This window comes from Rattus norvegicus, chromosome 9 (genome assembly GCF_021556685.1).
Source record: "Rattus norvegicus strain SHRSP/BbbUtx chromosome 9, alternate assembly SHRSP_T2T, whole genome shotgun sequence".
In the NCBI taxonomy this organism is placed as follows: domain Eukaryota; kingdom Metazoa; phylum Chordata; class Mammalia; order Rodentia; family Muridae; genus Rattus; species Rattus norvegicus.
The window spans coordinates 75,429,676-75,451,168 of NC_141542.1; the positions used below are offsets into that span (position 1 = coordinate 75,429,676).

Consider the following 21,493-nt stretch of genomic DNA (forward strand, 5'->3'; position numbering starts at 1 on the left):
AGTATAATTGATGTGCTCCCTTAATCCACATGAAGTAAGCTTCTGTACCTTCTGAGTAGTTTTGGATGGGTCTCTCCTGTCAAGTATTTGAACAATGGTGCTTGCTTGTTCCTTAGATCCATTCCTTATGTCCATTGGATGCCCTTTCCCACCCCTTCACCTTCAAGTGCTCCTTTGTCTTTGATGTCAGAGGTTTTTTCTCAGCCGACAGTAGGTGGATTCTGTTTTCTCACTTTGCTTTTTTTTTTTTAAAGATTTATTTATTTTATGTATATGAGTACACTGTATTTGTCTTCAGATACACCAGAAGAGGGCATCAGATCTCATTACAGATGGTTGTAAGCCACCATGTGGTTGCTGGGATTTGAACTCAGGACCTCTGGAAGAGCAGTCAGTGCTCTTACCCACTGAGCCATCTCTCTAGCCCCCTGCTTTTGTTTTTTAACTCAATCTGCAGTTTGTGACTTTTGTTTTTTTTTAAACATTTATTTATTTATTATGTATACATCATACAGCTTTCTGCCTGCATGTATGCAACTACAGGCCAGAAGAGGGCACCAGACCTGATTATAGGTGGTTGTGAGCCACCATGTGGTTGCTGGGAATTGAACTCAGGACCTCTGGAAGAGCAGACAGTGCTCTTAACCTCTGAGCCATCTCTCCAGCCCAGTTTGTGACTTTTGATTGTGATCCTGAGACCACTAATACTATTACTCTTGAAAGGTGTTGCTCAAGAAGTAAGTCCAACAATTGCCAAATGAGCCCTCGTGAAACTTGAAAGCTCTTTATGTCGAAGGAATTATTAATTGGGCAAAGACAGCATTCAGGACGGGAGAGAAATCTTGGCAAGCTATACATCTGACAAGATAGTAGCCTAGACTATGCAAAGAACTAAAAAAGGAAGCAGTAAGAAATCAAACAACCCAAGGAATAAACACGCTAATGAAATGAACAAGGGGCTCACGAAAGTTGAACTAAAAGTCTAGGAGGTTGGCTGATGGGCGCAAAGGTGCTTGTCACCAGGCCGGACAGCCTGAGATCTACCCCTGGAACATACATGATGGATGAAGACAGACTCCCAACGTTGTCTCTGACTTCCGCAAGTGGTTAGAGGGCCTCTCACTCTCAGTTAAAAAAACGAACAAAGCAGTAATTAATTAAATCGGGTGGTAAGAAAATACAAATAGCTGAAAACAATGCTACACTCTGCTAGCCCTCAGAGAAGTGTGAATTAAAGCACTTTGAGATGGCATCTTATACCTGTCAGAATAGCAGTCCTTAAGATAATAAATGTCAACAAATGCTAGCCCTTATACACTGTTGATGGGAGTGTGAGCTGGGCCAGCCTCTGGAAAGTCAAAATGGAGGTTGTTAAAAAAGATTAAGAATAGCTCTGCCATGGACCCAGCTGTATTTATGCAAGGGGCTCTTGAGTCAGCATATCATGGAGATGCTAGCACGTTGATACTTATTCTCAGTAGTTAAATTATGGAACTGACCTGACCATTAAAAACAGAGGAAAGGATGAGGAAAGTGTGACATTTTATAACAACACCACTACACACACACACACACACACACACACACACACACACCACACACACACCACACACACACACCACACACACACGAACACACCACACCACACACACACACACACCACACACACACACCACACACACACCACACACACACACACACACACACACACACACACACACACACACACAACCAGCCATAAAGAACAGACTGACAGCCCAATAGTGGTGGCACACACCTTTAACCTCAGTGTTTGGAAGGCAGAGGCAGGTGGAGTTTGAGGCTGGTCTGATCTACAAGTTGAGTTCCAGGACAGCCAGGGTCAACCAAACCAAAAACGAAACCAAAAAAATAAAACAAAACAAAACGGAAAAATGTTGGCCGGAAAATAGACAAAAACTGAGATGGTCATCCTAAGTGAACTAAAGCAATCTCGGAACAGGTATCATTTGCTTTTATCGTTTGTGGTTCCCAGATTTTATATAGACACATAAATTCATCTGTATGATGTGAAAGCTGAAGCGAAACTGTTTGCGAGACCAACGAACTAACAGGAAATGGGGGATGGGCAAAAGGGGAGAATATGGTGCATACACGTATAGAACTTTGCACAGCCTTTCCGAGTCCTCAGGCCAGCCCTTTTCCTTCGGCTCGGGAAAGCAGGAAGTATAAAAGGCTCTACCGGTCCTTCCCGCTCTCTATTGCCCTCTGCCTGCCACAGACCCCAGAGAAGGGGCTTGGGAACAAGGTACCGCGTGAAGATCTCGGGAGTTGTTTCTGATAAGGTCAGCTGGGCTTTTACACGGGGAGGATCTTGATTCTAGAGCTTTCTAAGTTTCGGAGTGTGGGAACTGAAGTCCACAAGGCCGTAGAGGGATTCTGTGAAAACTTGAAAAGGAAGCCGGGAGCTTTCTCTGCATGAGTAGCTGCCCTCTTCTCTCTTCGTGTCTTCTTACCCCACCACCCGTTCCGTGTTTCTGGGTGTTCCTGGAATGTTTTAAGTTTAGCGATCTATTTCCCCTCTCCTTGAACAGAAGCCAAAATTCAGATCTCAATTGACTTGGCTGCTCTGTCTCCTCGCCATCTCACCTACCCCCAAACTACACATCTGATCTCACACATGCACACCCTCAACAGGCATACTCCCAAACACAGACACAATCTAGTGAGGTTACAACTCTTAACTTCACACAAGGTAAGTTAACAAGTTACTGTCAATTAGAAAATAATGAGGCCGGTTGTTCATTTTATTGACCTTTGACTGCCTTTACTGGGGTGGATCGAACACCTGCCTGCTGTGGCTTGTTGATCATGCTCGTGGGTGGAGTTCTTTGGTGTCTGGGGGTGGGGTGCAATTCTCAGGGCAGCCTTGCTTGGAGACAGAGGCAGTACTGAAGGTTAGGATTTGGCCTGATGGAGCTTTTCAGATTCTCTTAGGCTTTGAATGACGTGTTGACGTTTATCTCTGGAAAGTTCTAGCAAATTTCATTTTATGCCCACCTCCCCGCCTCCACCCCCATCTTGGAGGTAGTTATCTAAATCTCCGGAGGGGTAGGATGTACCTGACTATTTACCAAAGGACTGTGGTTAGAAGCAGTCACCTAGCACATGAGGCCGTGGTGGAGCTTGGATGGTAGAGCGAGCCTCTGGTCTGAGGTAGACTGGCCCTTCCTCAACAGTGGGCCAGCCACACGCTCCGTTTCAAGTGCGGGTTTTTTTTTTTTTTTTTTTTTCCTTTTTCTTCTACTTCTTTAACTTTTAACATCTTTGGCTGTTGTACCCATTTGAAGATATGACTATTTCTTTCTCTGTTGAATTCCCTCATTGCCTTCGAATAGAATAAAATAGTATATCTTTTATGTATGTGTGTGCTTATTTCTGGGTCTGCTCACATTTTGATATGTGTGTTCTTCAGATGCTAGCTCTCTTGGTTCTTTTGCTGGCCTGAGACTTGCCAAGTAGCCCAGGTAGGCTGGCTGGTGTTTAAAAAATGCCACATTTTTTAGCATGTGTGCTGCTGGAGCTCCTGAGTGACTGGAGAATCTGAGCCTATCTCTGGCTGACCAGCTGATCTAAGTCGTGATTTAGGAGAATGAAGACTGTAGTAACCATTTCTTCAGGGGCTTCTAGCAAAATGATATAAGAAAAATGATTTATGCTGCTATGGATGCTTCTGAACACTTCTAAGTCATAATACAAATGTTGATTTACATTTAAATATTTTAAGTTATACACATGTAAAATATTAAATGTTCTTCTATATTATAAAGTGGAAATACATTGAAATTATTTGACAGCAATAATAAAATATATACATAATATGATAAACTTCTCACTTTTATTTGTACTTCTCAAATTTATTTATATATCTATTTGTGCAGAGAGATGTGAATACATTTCAGTATACAATGCCAAATATGACCAGAGAATTACTTTAGAATAAGATTTAAATGATTTAATTTTATTTTTACTTCCTCTGCGAGGTAGTACTTAGTGTTTTCAGTAACAAGAACAACAGCAAGCATTATTTCAAAAATATTAGTAGTATTAACTTCCCACAAGTTCAAGTCACCAGTTTAGGTCCCATAAATGATACCACAGTGTGGTTCCTGTTCTCATAGAGCAGGTGGCCTAGATATAGTTTTATGGTCTCATAAATTCCATGAAACGAATTGCTTTTGGGGGGACTATGTGTAGAGAAATGTGTGACCCAAACAAAAACAGTCAAGTGTGATGGAATGTCAGGCACTGTGGAGAAACCCGGGAAGCTAAGAGGCCTTATTGGCTCCTTCAGAAGCACCTGACACCTCGTTTAGGTGCTGCAATGAGTGGGGTGGGGCTATGGTCACATCACATCCATACTCTGTCACACTGGCCTCAGATCATAATGGGGGAAGTGTTCTGTTTTTCTATCAGGAAATGCAGTTAAAAGGATGTGAATGTGGGAAAGGGATTTGTAAGGAGGAGGGAGGGTGTTGGGTGGGAGGAAGATGGTGGGGTCATCAAGGGTAAACAGAAAGGGTTATATTCATATATGAAATAAAGGGTCAAAGACATTAAAAGTTTTAAATAAAAGACATGCTGTTGAGTATGTGAGGCCTGAACGGGCTTATTAACTAAATTCCTTGATCTTATAATATTACAGGAAAATATTCTAAGGAAATAGGATTCAGGGATTTGAACTTTAAAATCATCTTGAATTTAATAACCACTGGTTATGTGAATTATGTACTTATGGTAGATGCCTTATAGTTACTAAAATCTGCATTATAGAGAAAAAAGACATCAGGATGGGGTTGGGGATTTAGCTCAGTGGTAGAGCGCTTGCCTAGCAAGTGCAAGGCCCTGGGTTCGGTCCCCAGCTCCGAAATAAAAGAAAAGAAAAAAAAAGACATCAGGATGTATTTCCAGAATTATTAATGGGAAAATAAACATGAATAAAATGTTTGGTAGATAAAGCAGTGAGATATTACTACATGTTTATCTTTGGTCAATAGAATTACAGGTAATTTTATTTTTTAATTTTTTAAATATTTTTCTAAAATGGACCACCTATTTTCATCAGAAAAAAAAACGAAGGAAAGAAGGGAGTCTTGTTTCTTTTTCTTGTGGATTTTCCCCCCTATTAGATGGAATTTTTACAAATTAAACTGCTTTCAAATTTTAAGGATGTTTGGCCTAATGTCGATCAACACACTGACCCGAAGTTAAGGGTCTCTAAACGGAGACTTAACCAGGTATGGGTGCATTTAGAACAGGGGACTATGGTGTTACTACAAACTGACAAAGGGCTCCACCAGAACAGAAAGACAGGCTTGCTGTCATTCCCACCTCTGTCCGTGGTCCATGGTTTCAGTCTCCTTAGCAGTACAGAGGCAGTTTTACCTGAGGGTCAGGCTCTCGGTGAACCCACATGTGAGTACACCTACTAATTCATTCATGGCTCACACACAGAAGACACTGGGTTTCCCATGCTTTCAATAGCTGAGTTCTATCTGCGTGAATGGCACTTTATGTAACCAGCACTAAGGGGCAACTTTTTCTGCTCTGTTGCTTCAAGCAAGGCTGCCGTGTATTTATTACACCTATATTTGGTTTTGAGGTCACCTGTATTTAGGTATTAAAAGCCCTGGAAATTAATTTGTGGGCATCAGAGCATGTTCTATGGTTTAATGGTGAAATTACTAAATACTTATTTTTACGTTCCACCATCTCACACTGACGGTTTGATTGGTGAAAGCTGGCCTCACGTTAAAATTGTGGTTTAATTTTTTTTGTAAATGAAATTGAGCATTTTTCCCCAAAAGAGTAAAAAATTGTTCATCTCAAATTAGTCATTGTATTTATGTGTGAACTGCATGCTCTGATCCATACCTGTTCACGGAGTTATCGATCTTTTTACCATTTTTGACTCTGGATCTTGCTCTGTAACTTAGACTGCACCGTAATTTGAGACCATTTATAGGAATGCCATGTGCTCAGGGTTCCTATTCTGTCTCTCTTTAAACTGACTTAATCAGCCCCTTCTCCATTTAAAAATCATAATATTGACGTTTTCCTCCATTACAAAGTTTGTCTTAAAATTATCTTTGTGTTCTAGGTGTGGGCTCGAGGGTCTGAGGTCTCAGAAGCCCCTGCTGAGATCCCAGGTTCTTGTGCCTGAGAACAAAGAACTGGACCATAGATTGTGATTTTTTTTTAATGTATTAAAGAAGAGAAAGAAAGGCGTGGCTGTCTGGGAATGCGGGCTACAGTGCTGGCACAGGTCCAAGGGTAGGGACAACGTTATGACCCTATATTTGTCCCTATGAGCAATAGCACCTGCATGTGAGGTTTCTGAGGCCTAAATTACAAAGCGAGATCCTGAGTCAAAAAGGCAAGAACAGGTATGGATCAGAGCAGGCAGTTTACAGGTAAATACAGCGACTCGTTTGAGACTAACAGTTTTATACTCTTCTGAGAAAAAAAATGCTCAATTTCATTCACAAAAAGGTAAACCACAATTATGAGAGGCCAATTCAATAATTGTGTGCACAGAATTGGCAGAAACCACAAACCTACAGTTTGCTGACTGGCGACTGGCTTCTTGTATATGTTAGCCTTGGTGTCTCTTTCTCCCCTATTCTGGCCATACTTGGATTACTTTTTGTAAATTATTTTGTTTATTTACTTATTTACTTTTTTTTGTGGGGTGGTGATGTAGTTCACCTAGTAGGGTTGCTGGGTGAGCAAGCCTGCCTATCTGAGTCTGATCCCTGGAACCCATGTCAAGGTGCAGGGGAACCAGTAACACAAAGTCGACTTCTTACCAGAACACGGCATCATCAGCCATGTGGGTGCGCACACAGTGCTCTTTAAAGGTTCAACTCTACACATTTGCGATTTATTTTGATGTAAGGGTTTCATTTAGTATCCCTCCCTCTTTCTCCCTCCCTCCCTCCCTTTCTCTCCCTCCCTCCCTCCCTCCTTCCCTTTCTTTCTTTAAGTTTCAGTAATTATTCTAACAGTCTATTTAAGAGCCTTGTCAGGGTAAAGCTGTCTTCTGGGTCATTCTACCTGTCCTTGTCACTTTTGTGATTACTTCATGCATTTGGGAAGGATATGTGCTCTCTCCTGAGAGAGAGTCACAGCTAGACTATGTCCCCTGTTCTCTCTGTTCACTTTTTGGGTTTCTTTGAGAGATGAGTGGACTCATAGCTTTGGGGAAAGGCAAGTTTCCAGTTAGCTTAAGAACTTGGTTGTAATACCAGGTTTTCTGAGAAGCACTTCCTCCCCTGCTGTGCACATTCTGTCTTCCACACCGTATAGCCTTTAACTTGGGAACACAACCAAGACAGCATTTCTTTTCATTCTTGTATTTTCTCTTCCTCTCCAAGTCTATCAATTTAAGGAAGGGATGAGGGAGACCCAGATGAACACACTGGCTGTGCAAAGCTGGCAACCTGGCTTAATCCCCAAAACCTACATAAAGGTGGAAGGCAGAAACACTTCCCAGAGGCCCTGGGCACACACTGGTCGCTGTGGCACACATCTGCCTATACACACACACACACACACAGACACACACACACAGAGACACACACACACAGAGACACACACACAGAGAGACACACACACAGACACACACACAGAGACACACACACACAGACACACACACACAGACACACACACACAGACACACACACACAGAGACACACACACAGACATACACACACAGAGACACACAGACAGACACACAGAAACACACAGAGACACACACACACAGACACACAGAAACACACAGAGACACACACACACACTCAGACAAAGACACAGAAACACAGACACAGATACACACACACACAAATTTTGTGGTGTCATTCCAACACTTAATATGTAGATATACTGGGCGTGGCACATATCTTCAATCCCAGCTTTTGAAAGGGTAGGGCAGGAAGACAGGACTGGTACACACTGAATTCCAGAGCTATGTAATGTAATCCCTCCCCTCCCCTCTCCTCTCTTCTTCTCTACTTTCCTTTCCACCTTTTCTTTTCTTTCCTGTCATACTGCGTTCTGCCTCTCTGGTGTGCCCAGGTACCTCCTGTAAGCCCTTGGGAGAGGACAGGGTGAAGTCCTAATCAGGGAGTCCACAATGATTTCTGGTCTTTTCTCTGGTGTTCCCTGAGAGTGAGTCAGGAACTAGTCTGTGGTTTTTGCTTCCCCTCGGGGCATCTTGGTTAGAGGCAGAGAGGGGAGGTGGAGCCCTGGATGAGCAGAGTCCAGCCTGATTAGGAATGAGGGCCAGGTATACCAGAGGGGTTGGAGCAGAGAAAGTCTTCCTCAGGAGTCTTAGGCACGGCTCTTTATTCGCCTAAGTCAAAGCCCTTCCCTGCTTCAGTACTTAGTGAATCAGCTCTCTGAGGCGATCCTTGCTTGTGCATACTGATTTACTTGATCGTGGATGCAAATGCATACCTTTTATTTGCACTAGGAACTATACACCTTTTGCAGGATGGAATACCCAGGAAGGGAAGCTCATTGGCTGAAGGCGCAGGGCTATCTAGACACCTCATTAGCATGGAGAAGAACTCCAGGTGCTATGCTACATGACTCAGTGCCCCTGGTCCTCAGTGTGGTGTCCTGGTTACTTGTTTCAAAGCAGGTATACAAACAGGTAGGAAGCAGTTCTACTCCTACTGGTCTCGGATCTCTGAGATTCCTGGGGTCTGAGCTCACTCAAACCTGCCAGTTCTTATGTGTGTATGGTAGCATGGTCCCACATGCCCCGTCTTTCCTTCCTTCCTTCCTTCCTTCCTTCCTTCCTTCCTTCCTTCCTTCCTTCCTTCCTTCCTTCCTTCCCTCCCTCCCTCCCTCCCTCCCTCCCTCCCTCCATCCCTCCCTCCCTCCCTCCCTCTTTCTCTCTTCCCCTTTCTTCCTTTTTAACTCTCTCTTCCCTCCCTCCCTCCCTCCCTCCCTCCCTCCCTCCCTCCCTCCCTCTCTCCTTTTCCTTTTTTCCAGTCCTGTTTAGTTGTATCCTAGGTCTCTGGGCTACCTAGCTTCTGGTTCCTGGACCTCCAGGCAGTGTTAGGTATGGGCTTCCTCTCAATGCATGGGTCTCAAGCTAGACTGGCCACTGGTTGGCCACTCCCATAATTTCAACCCCAGCTTTACCCGAGCACATCTTGTAGGCAGGACAAATTGAAGATCAAAGATTTTGTGACTGGGTTGGTGTCCCAATTTCTCCGTTGGATGTCTGGCCTAGTTACAGAAGACGGCTGGGTCAGACTCCGTATCCCGGATGCTAAGAGTCTAGCTAGGGTCACTCTTGTAGATTCCTGGAAGTTTTTATTGCACTGGGTTTCTACTCACACCCAAAATGCACTCCAATCCAAGTTCTCTCTCCTAGTATTGTACCCCCATCCCTCCTGTTTCCATCCCTACCCGCCCCCATTACACCCACAAATCTGTTCTATTTCCCCTTCTCATGTGTCCTTCCTTGTTACTTGGCCTTTCTGGGTCTGTGGATTGTCCTTTGCTGGGTTACAGCTAATGTCCACTTGTGAGCACATAGCCTGTTCGATTTCTGTGTCTGGGCTAACTCACTCAGGATGGTTTTTTCCTAGTTCCGCCCATTTGCCTGAAGATGTCATGTTTTTAGTAGCTGAGTAATACTACATTGTGTAAGTATGCTGCAATTTCCTTACCTGTTCTTCAGCTGAGGAACTTCTAGGCCGTTTCCAGTTTCTGGCTATTACAAATAAAGCTAAGAACACAGTTGAGCAGGTTTCTTTGTGGCAGAATGGAGCATCCATTGGCTATGCCCAGGAGTGGTATAGCTGGGTCTTGAGGTAGATTGAGTCCTAATTTTCTGAGAAACTCCAATAATGATTTCTAAAGTGGCTGTACAAATGTGCACTCCCACCAGCAGTGGAGGAGAGGTCCCCTTGTCCCACATCCTCACCAGCACGAGCTATCACTTGTGTGTTTGATCTTAGCCATCCTGACAGGTTTAAGAGTCACTTTGATTTGTATTTCCCTGGTGGCTAAGGACGTCAAGCGTTTCTCTAAGTTCTGCTCTGCCATTAGAGATTTCTCTGTTGGGAATTCTGTCCCCCATTTTTAATTGGGTTATTTGGTTCTTGAACTCTTTATATATTTTGGAGATTGGCCCTCTGTCAGAGGTAGGGTTGGTGGAAATCTTTTTCATTCTTTGGGCTTCCATTTTGTCCCATTGATGGTGTCCTTTATCTTACAAAAGCTTTTCAGCTTCATGAGGTCCCATTTGTTGATTGTTCATCTTCGTGCCTGAGCTCTTGGTGTTCTGCTCAGGAAGTTGTCTCCTGTGCCAGTGTATTCAGAGTAATTCTCAACTTTCTCTTCCATCAGGTTCAGCGTATCTGGTTTTATGCTGAGGTCTTTGATCCCCTTGGACTTGAGTTTTATGCAGGATGAGAGATAGGGATCTGTTTGCATTCTCCTACACGCCTACTGTACTGTAAGCATAAACCCTTACCTGTTCCTGTTTACTCCTAAATGGCTGACGCAAAGACCTATCAGGTTTATTAATAAGATGCTGGGCAGATACTCAATCTGTTCCAGCCCTCAATCTGTCTATTTTTCAGCCACGTGTCCTTTACCTTCTTTCAATCTGAGTCTCTACCTGGTTTGCTCTGCTCCAGGTGAGTCCTCATGGGGACTCCCTTGGCGACCTGCTCATCATGACTCCTCCTGGACCCTCTGCCTCTTGGCCACCTCTTAGTCTCTCCAGATGGTCTCTCTGTGTGGTACTGCATTCTGCCTCTCTCTACCTTGGGTGCTCAGGCACCACTAGGAGGAGGCAGGGTGAAGTCCAAAACAGAGTCCACAGAGGTTTCTGGTCTCCTCTCTGGGTGTTCAGACACCAGAGAGGGAGTCCGAAAGGGGATGAGTCTGAGATGTACGGACTCTTCCCCTCAGGGCATCTGCACACCAGGTGGAGAGGGAGAAGTGGACCTGGGAACTAGCAGAATCTGGTCTGATTGGGAATGCTGGGAGTACCTGAGGGGCTGGAGGTGAGAAAGCCTCTTAGGCAATGGCTTTTTAGTCGAAGGCCTCCCCTTGGGTGATCCTAAGGAAGCAGCTTTCTGAGCCGATCCTTGCTTATTTGTATTGATTGTTTTATTTGGTGGTGGATGTAAATGCATACACTTTATTCGAGGTGAACCAGGGATTATATACCGTTTGGGGCAGGAATACCCAGAAAGGGAAGCTCATTGGCTGAAGGCTCAAGGTTATCTAGATACCTCATTAGCATGGAGAAGAACTCCAGGTGCTATGCTGTGACTGAGTGCCCCTGGTCCTCAGTGGGGTGTAGTGGTTACGTGTTCTAGAGCAGGTACAGAGTAGGGAGCAGCTCCACTTCTGCCACCAAATGAGATTCCAGGCTTTGAGCTCATTCAGCCTTCCATTTCTTATGCCTGTCTGGTAGTACATTCCTGCATTCTAATGTTTTTTCCCTCCTTTCTTGTGTTCTTCTACTTTTCTCCTTACTTGGGATCCCTAGCTGGGATCAGAAGTTCAGTCTTCCTATCTCCCTTGCCCAGTTAGACTGATCAGCATTTTATCAACTTATCAGAGATAATTGGGGGACATTCTTTGCACAACATTGATGCAGGAGATAGTTCAACAGTTAAGATAATTCTAATGTCCTTACTGTAATCAGATCTTTGGGCACAGAAACCAGCTGACATCTAGTTAGACCAGCAACATTTGTTGAAGATGCTTTCCTTTCCTTTGTCAATTGTATTTTTCTGGCTTCTTTATCAAAAACCAGGTATTCATAGGTGTGGGATTTAATTCTGTGTCTTCAATTTGATTCCATTGATCGCATACAAATACCATGTGGATTTATTACTAGAGCTTGAAATCAAGCATTGTGATACAAGTTCTTTATTGTTCAAGATTATTTTAGCTATCCCGGGTTTTTTTTTTTTTCCCATATGAAGTTGAGTATTCTTTCAAAATATATAAAAACGTGATAGAATCCTGCTGGGGATAGCATTGAATCTGGAGATTGCTTTCAATAAGATAGCCATTTTTACTTTGTTAATCCTACTGATCTATGAGCGTGAGAGATCTTTCCATCTTCTGACACCTTTTTCAGCTTCTTTCTTCAAAGACTTGAAGCTTTGGTCATGTAAGTTTTTCCCTTGCTTGCTTAGAGTTTACCCCCAAGATATTTTAAGTATTTGTGGCTATTGTGAAGGATGCTGTTCCCCTGATTTCTTCTTCAGCTCATTTATTATTTGTGAATAGAAGGGCTGGTGACTTTCTTGCTTGTTTGTTTTATTAATCTTGTTTCCAACCACTTCACAGAAGGTGTTTATCAGGTGTAGGAGTTCCCTGGTAGAATATTTGAGGTCGCTTATGTATACTATCATATCATCTTTGAATGGCAATACTTGGACGTCTTCCTTTATAATTTCTGTCTTCTTGATCTCCTTTAATTGCCTTATTGCTCTAGCTAGAACTTCCAGTACTATAGTGAATAGATATGGAGAGAGTGGACAGCCTTGCCTTATTTCCTGATTTTAGTGGAATTGCTTTGAGTTCCTCTCCATTTAATTTGATATTGGCTATACACTTGCTGTAAATTGCCTTTACTATGTTTAGGTATGTCTCTTGTACCCCTGATTTCTCCAAGACTTTTATCATGCAGAAGTGTTGGATTTTGTCAAAGACTTTTCCCACATCTAATGAGATGTTCATATCGGGTTTTATCTTTCAGTTTCTTTTTGTGGTGTATTACATTCATAGATTTTTCATATGTTGAACCATCCCTGCGTCTCTGGGATGAAGCCTACTTGACCAAGGTAGATGATCTTTTCGATGTGTTCTTGGATTTGATTTGTGAGTATTTCATTGAATATTTTTTGCATCAATGTTCATGAGGGAAATTGATCTGTAATTCTCTTTGTTGAATCTTTATGTGGTTTCGGTATCAGGGTGACTGTGGAATGATTTTTGGCAATATTTCATTTGTTTCTGTTTTGTGGAATGACTTGAGTATTGGCGTTATTTCTTCTCTGAGAGTCTGGTAGAAATCTGTGCTAAAATCTTCTGGCCCTGTTTTGTTTGTTTGTTTATTGTTTTGTTTTTAGGTTGGGAAATTTTAATGACTGCTTCTATTTCCTTAGGGGTATAGGTCCTTTTAAATTGTTTATCTGATCTTGATTTAACTATGGAAAGTGGTATCTATCAAGGAAATTGTCCATTTCTTTTAGCTATTTCAATTTTGTGGAGTTCAGGGTTTTTAAAGTATGACCAAACAATCCTTTGAATTTCCTTGGTGTTTGTTGTTATATCCTTCTATTCATTTCTGATTTCGTTCACTTGGATATTCTCTCTTTTTTTTAGTTAAGATAAGAGTTTCTCTAGTTGGTTCTCAAAGAGCCGACTCTTTGTTTCACTGATTGCTTTGTATTATTCTCATTTCTGTTTTAGTGATTTCAGCCCTCAGTTGGATTATGTCCTTCCATCTACTCCTCCTGGGTGTGTTTGCTGCTGTTAAGTTGCTCTATGAGATCTCCAATTTCTTTATGAAGCTACTTAGTGCTATGAACTTTCCTCTTAGCACTGCTTTCGTTCTGTCCCATAAGTTTGGGCCTGTTTTGCATTCATTTTCATTGAATTCTAGGAAGTCTTTAATGTCCTTATTTCTGCCTTGACCCAGTAGTCATTCAGTAGGGAGTTGTTCTGTTTCCATGAACTTGTAGGCCCACTATTGTTTCTGTTGTTGTTGATATTCAGCTTTAATGTGTGGTAGTCTGATAGGTTAGAGGGGGTTATTTCAGTTTTCTTGTATCTGTTGCGACTTGCTTTGTGACTGAACTTGTGGTCAGTTTTGGAGAAAGTTCAATGAGGTGCTGAGAAGAAGGTATATTCTTTTATATTTAGGTGAAATGTTATGTTAGGTGTTAGTTCACTTGGTTCATAATTTCTCCATTATTTCTCTATTTAGTTTTTGCCTGGATGACCATTGTTATTGGTAACAATGGGTTATTTACATCTTCTACTAATCATGTGTGAGGGTCAATGTGTAACTTAAACTTTAGTAATGTTTCTTTTAAGAATGTAGGTGCTCTTACGTTTGGGGCATAGATGTTAAGGATTTATCCTTTGACTAGTATGGTATCTTTCACCATCTCTTTTGATTAATTTTGGTTTGAACTTGTGTGTAATATTAAAAATCAATCCATGCTATTACTGGCTAAGCACAAGCCGAGGGTCTCAGTCTGTTTCCAGCCTGGCAAATAGCCTGAGATCGCATATTTTTCCTTGCCATGGCCTCTCCAGATCTCCTAGATAGCCCTCTCCTCCCTGCAGCTGGCTGCTGCCTAGCCTGCTCAGCACTCCCAAATTTCTGAGGCTAGCTGGGGCTCACTCTCTGCCGTGGTTACCTTTCCCTGGAGCTCAGTTGAATTGCCTCGGAAGGGAAACACCAGACAATCTTAGTTTAGAATCAACAGATAACACAATCGCTGGGCACGGGATCTAAAATCCTAAATTCACCAACCACTCTGTTAGAAATCTTCCAGTGGTGGATTCTGGTGGATTCTGCTACCCGAACTAACAGCCCCTGGCCTACCTCTCATCTGCTTTGCTCCCACTGTCCAAAAGACAATGCCCTCCTCCTGCCTTTCCTCTTCCTCTCTCCACCCTGAAAGGCCCACCTCCTTGCCCAATGATTGACTTCTTTTCATCTTCATTATTTTATCAATTAGGGGAAAATTCTGCTACATCTCACCTTTTCTATCCAATAAAAAAACTTTTTTCTCAAATATAAATTGAGTACAATAACTATTACCATTTTGTAATTTATAAAGTATAAGATATACCTAACATCTAGTCCATCATTTTTTAATCAATTAAATAAAGTACTCTGTTATCTATCCTAACTTAAAGGCTTATCATTCCATATCTGTTATGTCCTGGTTTAGGTCCTATACTATCTGAAAATTATCCTCTCAAATCTGTTCTCTCAATGCTAAATAACCTGGGTTGGCTAAGAGACTATAACTAGTCTCCAATCCCATCAGAAATCCGAGAATGACTAATATTATCTGAAAATATCGGAAGCCTCATACAGCTTCTAGAACTGAGACAAATTGTAGAGATAGCTGCAGGGAGGGGAGAGCTATCTCAGAGATCTGGAGAGGCCTTGGCAGGGGAAACTGTGCTGTCTCAAGCTATGTGCCAGGCTGGGAGCAAAGTGAGACCTCCGGCCAGTGCTTAGCTGGGGATAGCATGGATTTTTAATATTACACACAACATGAGTTCTATCTTGTTGGATTTTCAAAAGATATACCGCTTTCTTCCTGGGTCTATTTGCTTGGAAAATCTTTTTTCAATTTTTTATTCTGAGGTAATTTCTCTTCGTTGGTGAGGTGTATTTCTTTTATTCTGCAAAAGATGGATCCTGTTTTCATAGCCATTCTCTTAACCTATGTCTTTTTATTGTGGAATCGAGTCCATTGATATTGAGAGATATCAATGACCAATGATTATTAATTCCTGTTATTTTGTTGTTGTTGCTAGTGATGGTGATAGTGGTGGTGGTGGTGTGTGTGTAAGTGTGTTTCCCTACTCTGGGTTTTGCTAGTGTGAGATTATTTATTTCATGTTCTCATGGATATAATTAATCCTCTTGGGTTGGAGCTTTCTTCTAGTACCTTCTGTAGGGCTGGATTTGTCGATAGATATTTTTAAATTTGACTTTGTCATGGAGTATCTTGTTTTCTCAATCTATGGTGATTGAAATTTTGCTGAGTATAGTAGCCTGGGCTGGCATCTGTCATCTCTTATGAGTCTACAAGACATCTGTCCAGGCCCTTCTGGCTTTTAGAGTTTCCACTGAGGAATCGGGTGTAATTCTAAGAAGTTTCCCTCTTTATGCTACTTGGCCTTGATTTCTGTTTTGCCTTTGGTCTTCTGGTCTTTGTGGTCTGGATTTCTGGCAACTCTTGTGACCTCCCCGTCTCTTTCTCTCTATATACAGGGTCTCTCTATGTAGCCCCGGCTTCCCTTGAAGTTGCTTTGTAGACCAGGCTGTTCTTAAACTCAGAGATCCACCTGCCTCTCATGGCTGCTGGGAGTAAAGGTGTGTGCCACCAGTGGCTGGTATAGGACCTGTTTCACAAAATGAAAATATAGGAAACCAAAACCAAAACCAAAAACCCAACCCTGTTGCAGTGATTTTCAACCCCAACAAGTCTGTTTTTAAGAAAACCCGTACAATCTGGTTACTATATTTATAAGCTGTGTGTCTAGACTGGTCAGGTCTAGAGCTGTACTAACTACTCTCCAGCTATGAGACCCTTTGTTACGTGTAGTTTCTCCTGGCCACGTGGCTCTGCTCCATCTGTCTCCTCTTCTTCCTCTCTCCTCTCCCTTCTTTCTCCTCTTCCTCCTCCTACCTGCTCTCCACTTTCCAAGACCTCCTGTCCTACCTTTTCCTTCCACTACACAATCACAGCCTCTAGTCTTTATTTGACCAGAGAAAAGATTCACATGAGATCGCTTGAATATGTGATTAGCTGCTCGACAGGAAGCAGCCCCTCTTGAGGAAGCAGAATTAAATCAGAATACAAACAGCATTAGGGTAACCCACATCATCTCCCCCGTTTTGTCCAATAAAAAGGCTCTTTTCTCCAGATATAAATTGAGCACAAACATAACAGTTGTGTAAATTAAAAAGCATATTATACACTTAACATCCGTCTATCATATTGGTCAATTAAAGCACTCCACCATCTATACTAACTTAAGGAGTTTATAATTATGCCTAAATTATGTTAATTTTAACTAGTATTTCCATCTGAAATCCATCCTTACAAATCCAGATTATCTTTCTTAATGTTAAACCACTTAAGTTTGATTATGAGACTATAACTAGTCTTCAATCCCATCAGAGATCTGAGAAGGAATTAAATATTACCAGACTATATAGGAGGCGAAAAGACATAACTTACAAAACTATATAATTTCTGGAGACAACTGACTTCTTGGACAGTCCCCTAATTTCTTATAACATTGAAGTATTTGTCTTTAGCCTTCTGGCCCAGAACCATCTGTTAGACCTTACATGAAGCAGAAAATTTGAAGGACTAGCATACCCTGTCTTGGCAGAGCTTAGCAAATGACTATCTCACATCTGTTTTGATCTTTTTTGTCTGCAGTCTTTTTTTGGACACTATTTTTGTCTGCAGATGATTAGGGCACTTCTTGAAGCAGCTCTGCCTGGAGGTAATGACGTTCAATATCTTCCTTGAAGTAGAATGAGAATTCTCTCAGGAACACACCTGTCTCATAGTCAAATGATCTTTGATGATGAAATAATATTAAATGACATTGTCATGGTTTGAAGATGCTCGGCCCAGGGAGTGGCACTATTAGAAACTGTGGCCCTGTTGGAATAGGTGTTTCACTGTGGGTGTGGGCTTTAAGACCCTCATCCTAGCTGCCTGGAAGTCAGTATACTGCTAACAACCTTCAGAGGAACTGAGGATGTAGAACTCTCAGCTCTTTGTGCACCATGCCTGTCAAGTTTCTGCCTTGATGATAATGGACTAAACCTTTAAACCTGTAAGCCAGCCCCAATTAAATGTTGTCCTTATGAGAGTTGCCTTAGTCATAGTGTCTGTTCACAGCAGTAAAACCCTAAAACAGAAGTTGGGGTATTACTGTAATAGGCCTGACCATGCTTTTGTTTGGAAGAATGTGGATTTTGGGACTTTGGATTTGGAAAGTGGTGGAATGCTTTAAATGGTGCTTAATGGGCCATCCTGGTAGGAATTTCGAAGACTTTGTTGCTGAGAGTAATTTGAACTGTGCAGAGCTGGCCCAAAAGGTTTCAGAGGAGAATTTCAGTATGTGGTATAGAGACTGTTTTTGTGGTATTTTGGTGAAGAATATTGCTACTTTTTGCCTTTGTCTGAAGAGTCTGCTTGAGGCTAAGGTGAAGAGACCCTGATTAATTGCATTGACAAAGGAAGTCTCAGAAACTCCCGTCATAGACTTTGTTCTCTGGTTAAATCTCATGAAAAGCATTTTAAACAAGCATAGCAAGCTGAAAACGGAAAAATATAAAATATATGGTTCGAGTATTATAGGGATACCAGGAAGTGAAATGGAGCCTGATCCCATGTTCTAGGAGATAGAAGATGAAGGGAGTTAATCTTTGGGACTTTGGGGCAAATCCTACGTAGCTAAGTTTAGATCCAGGCATGGTGGTATACCCCTTTTAATCCCAGGATATAAAGCCAAGCAAATCTCTGAGTTTAAGGCCAGCCTGGGGCAGAGCAAGTTCTAGGTGAAGAAAATTTTAAGTCCAGGCATGGTGGTACATACCTTTAATCCCATAAGACCGGCATGTAGTTCTCTGAGTTCAAAGTTAGTCTACAGAGAAAGTTCCAGGGCAGCCAAGCTTAGGCAGTGAAAGAGTTGAAAAACAGAAAGCTAGTGATAATGTAATAGAACAAGGGAACCGGGGCTGGGGACTTAGCTCAGTGGTAGAGCGCTTACCTAGGAAGCGCAAGGCCCTGGGTTCGGTCCCCAGCTCCGAAAAAAAAAAAGAACCAAAAAAAAAAAAAAAAAAAGAACAAGGGAACCAAGTTCCAGACCCAGGAAGCAGCAGAACTCAGCAGTTTTGGCCATGTGTCTCTGGCTTTATATTCAAGAGGAGAAGGAGACTACTGGGACAATTGGTGCTGGTTAGCTGGAGCCAAGAAATTAGTGATGATTAAGAAGAGTATAGCATCGTTTTTGATAGCTGAGTAATATTCCGTTGTGTAGATGTACCACATTTTCTGTATCCATTCCTCTGTTGAAGGGCATGGGTTCTTTCCAGCTTCTGGCTATTATAAATAAGGCTGCGATGAACATAGTGGAGCACGTGTCTTTGTTATATGTTGGGGCATCTTTTGGGTATATGCCCAAGAGAGGTATAGCTGGGTCCTCAGGAAGTTCAATGTCCAATTTTCTGAGGAACCTCCAGACTGATTTCCAGAATGGTTGTACCAGTCTGCAATCCCACCAACAATGGAGGAGTGTTCCTCTTTCTCCACATCCTCACCAGCATTTGCTGTCACCTGAGTTTTTGATCTTAGCCATTCTCACTGGTGTGGGGTGAAATCTCAGGGTTGTTTTGATTTGCATTTCCCTATGACTAAAGATGTTGAACATTTCTTTATGTGTTTCTCAGCCATTCAGCATTCCTCAGCTGTGAATTCTTTGTTTAGCTCTGAACCCCATCTTTTAATAGGGTTATTTGTCTCCCTGCGGTCTAACTTCTTGAGTTCTTTGTATATTTTTGATATAAGCCCTCTATTAGTTGTAGGATTGATAAAGATCTTTTCCCAATCTGTTGGTTGTCGTTTTGCTGGAAAATATCATCCTGAGTGAGGTAACCCAATCATAGAAAAACACACATGGTATGCACTCATTGATAAGTGGCTATTAGCCCAAATGCTTGAATTACCCTAGATGCACAGAACAGATGAAACTCAAGAAGGATGACCAAAATGCGAACGTTTCACTCCTTCTTTAAAAGGGGAACAAGAATACCCTTGGCAGGGAATAGGGAGGCAAAATTTAGAACACAGGCAGAAGGAACACCCATTCAGAGCCTGCCCTACATGTGGCCCATACATATACAGCCACCCAATTAGATAAGATGGATGAAGCAAAGAAGTGCAGGCCGACAGGAACCGGATGTAGATCTCTCCTGAGAGACATAGCCAGAATACAGCAAATACATAGGCGAATGCCAGCAGCAGACCACTGAACTGAGAACCGGACCCCTGTTGAAGGAATCAGAGAAAGGACTGAACGAGCTTGAAGGGGCTTGAGACCCCATATGAACAACAATGCCAACCAACCAGAGCTTCCAGGGACTAAGCCACAACCCAAAGACTATACATGGACTGACCCTGGGCTCCAACCTCATAGGTAGCAATGAATAGCCTAGTAAGAGCACCAGTGGAAGGGGAAGCCCTGGGTCCTGCTAAGACTGAACCCCCAGTGAACGTGATTGTTGGGGGGAGGGTGGTAATGGGGGAGGATGGGGAGGGGAACACCCATATAGAAGGGGAGGGGGAGGGGTTAGGGGGATGTTGGCCTGGAAACCGGGAAGGGGAATAACAATCAAAATGTAAATAAGAAGTACTCAAGTTAATAAAGATGGAAAAAATAAATTAAAAAAAAAAAGAAGAGTATACCATCACCGAGGTGAAATCTTCTGGGAACTGTTTTCTGAGAGAACAAAGAAGCTGTGTTCCAGAGATAGCCAAGGGTGTACCTCATGCTGCAGCTGTACTTTGTAATGTGTAAGAGTCACACAGGTGGCACTGGTTTTGAAGGCATGAAGGGGTCATGAAGAGCAGCTGAGGCTGGGCACTGTGAGAGGCCAGGAAAGGCCATTGGTGAAGATGCAGCTTTAGTTATAGTTGACAGCCCAGGGTTAATGAGGGCATGCAAAGGATTTGAAGCTTGGCACCGTGAAGAGAGCCTATGAGAAGCTATGATGAAGCCTAGTTGCAGCAGAAGACCCCAGTGTATTGGAGATGCCAGTACCATGGATGATCACCAAGAACGGCGGCAGCAGTGGAGTGGATAAACCTGAGCTTAGAGTGCTACAGAGGGCAGAGCTGGAGAAGTGACACCAGCCCTTTGGAGGAGCCCAGAAGATCATGTGTGGATCCTAAGCATTGAAACAAGAAGCTGCAACATTGAAGTTGCCTTGGAGACCCTAAGATGTTCAAGATGCCAGAGCCATGAGCTATCTGCTGAGGAAAGCTGCTAACAGTGAGTGGACCCACCCCAGGAGAAAGAAGTTTGTTGCAGTCAACAAAGATGAAAAACGAGTTGGAATCTGAAGACTGCTTTGACGTCAGACATGGAGATGCAGAGTTTGGACTTTGTCCAGCTGATTTCCGGTCTTGATTTGGGGATTACAGTTAAGTGATTGGATAAATCTCAGAAGAAACCTTGAACTTTGGACTTTTAACATTGTTGAGACTGTTATAGACTATGGGGAGTTTTGAATTAGACTAAATGTATTTTGCATTATGCTATGTTTAAGTATGGGCCCCATAGAGTCATGTGTTTGAACAAGCCTATGAGGGCCAAGGAGTGGAATGTGATGGTTTGTATATGCTCGGCCCAGGGAGTGGCACTATTAGGAGGTGTGGCCCTGTTGGAGTAGGTGTGTCTCTTTGGGGTGGGCTTTAAGACCCTCCTCCTAGGTGCCTGGAAGTCAGTATTCTGCTAGCAGCCTTCAGATAAAGATGTAGAACTCTCAGCTCCTCCTGCACCATGCCTGCCTGGACACTACCATGCTCCTGCCTTGATGATAATGGACTGAACCTCTGAACCTGTAGGCCAGCCCCAATCAAATGTTGTCCTTATAAGAGTTGCCTTAGTCATGGTGTCTGTT

At 42.6% G+C, this 21,493-nt stretch overlaps 1 protein-coding gene and 1 long non-coding RNA gene across 8 annotated transcripts in view; one reads left to right on the forward strand and one right to left on the reverse strand.

Annotated features, from left to right (window-relative positions):
• Positions 1-21,493, forward strand: part of Casp8 (caspase 8) — a 48,870-nt gene that overhangs the window by 4,243 nt on the left and 23,134 nt on the right. For 2 of the 7 annotated variants that reach the window (XR_015628883.1, XM_087567502.1), the window contains exon 1: positions 2,240-2,324. The gene's annotated coding sequence lies outside the window, so the exon portion shown is untranslated. 7 annotated transcript variants of the gene reach the window in all.
• LOC148003742 (uncharacterized) lies at positions 16,522-20,242 on the reverse strand. The gene is made up of 2 exons (XR_015629585.1): positions 18,669-20,242; positions 16,522-18,550 (listed from the first exon to the last, which is right to left on the reverse strand). It is a non-coding gene; the product is annotated as an uncharacterized LOC148003742 (long non-coding RNA).